This window comes from Rhagoletis pomonella, unplaced genomic scaffold, assembly GCF_013731165.1.
Source record: "Rhagoletis pomonella isolate Grant_MI unplaced genomic scaffold, Rhpom_1.0 Rhpom_scaffold_00002, whole genome shotgun sequence".
NCBI lineage: Eukaryota > Metazoa > Arthropoda > Insecta > Diptera > Tephritidae > Rhagoletis > Rhagoletis pomonella.
In genome coordinates this window covers 77,784,520-77,785,948 of record NW_023458556.1, presented here as the reverse complement: position 1 = coordinate 77,785,948, position 1,429 = coordinate 77,784,520, and positions in this window count along the sequence as shown.

Here is a 1,429-nt window from a genome sequence, read left to right as displayed (position 1 = left end):
GGTAGGCGTGGTTATTGTCCGATTTTGCCCATTTTCAATACCGTCCGTCCTACGCCCGAAAGAAGTGCACATACCAAGTTTCGTTAAGATATCTCAATTTTTACTCGAGTTATCGTGTGCACAGACGGACAGACGGACGGACGGACGGACAGACAGTCACCGCTTAATCGATTTCTCTTTTCATCCTGATCATTTATGTATACATTTGTGTATATCTATCTCGATTCGTTTTGCCTGTTACAAACAACCGTTATGTGAACAAAGTTATAATACCCTTGTGCACAAGTGCGCTCGGGTATAAAAATATTTAAATTCCATGCTGCCTGTAATGGGATTTGACCCTGACCCTCTGGAAATTAGCAAATTGTGGCAAGCATCTTCACGCACAGACATGTATGTAAATATGGATTCAAATGTTGAGTTTGAGTCAACACCACGCGTGCGTGGAATGAAAATATTATTTTAAAATACGAATATTTTAAAACGATAATCAAATAAAAAATATTCATTTTTACCGTGCGTTATTTCCCTCAGTGAATTCATAAAATTTTCCGAATATTACAACGCGTTTTTTCCCTTAGTGTAGTGATTTTTTTGTACAATCAAATCGAAAACCGGGACACTTAAACGAAACCCGGGACATTTTAAGGTTGGACCGGGACACCGAGACAAATAGTCTAAAACCGGGACATGTCCGGGAAAACCGGGACGTCTGGCAGCCCTACACAAGTTTTCCTTGTGTTGGCATGCATAGATTTGAAGCATGATTTGATTTGAATTTATTCGACAGTGTCTTCATATATCACTTTCAAACATGTATAAGCGACATGATATAAACTGGCACTTGCATGATGTGTTACATGGCGCTATGTTTTATAGTTCAACATTTGCAGGCGTTTAATATCTATATATCTGTGGTCATAAGCAATAACCGCCTAAGTCGACTTACGAAAGAATTGATTTATATATGCTATGGTATTATGCAACTACTATTCCATACTTACGAAAGAATTGATTTATATATGCTATGGTATTATGCAACTACTATTCCATGTGGGTGTGAAATCCCCATATCGCCAGCCAGGCTATTAAAAAGGTTATAGACGAACATATTTTGGTTTCCCCATAAGGTTAGCATTACAATCCAAAGGTTTAAAACGTTTTTTCTCGATATCAGGTTTTTCGACTTAGGCGATTATTGCTTATGACCAGAGATATAATTGCTCAGTCATTTAACAAACTAAAGTGCAAGCTGCAGTTGCAGTTGACTGTGTTTGTCACAAAAGGAAAACATGGCAGAAAAGTCGATAGTGAGTAATATAATCTTTTGAAAAATATTAACAAATTTTCCGTGGAATTGAGACTCGGAAAAGGTATTAGGTATTATTCATATATTTAAAAATTACAATAGTTGAGATCACCTTTTTTT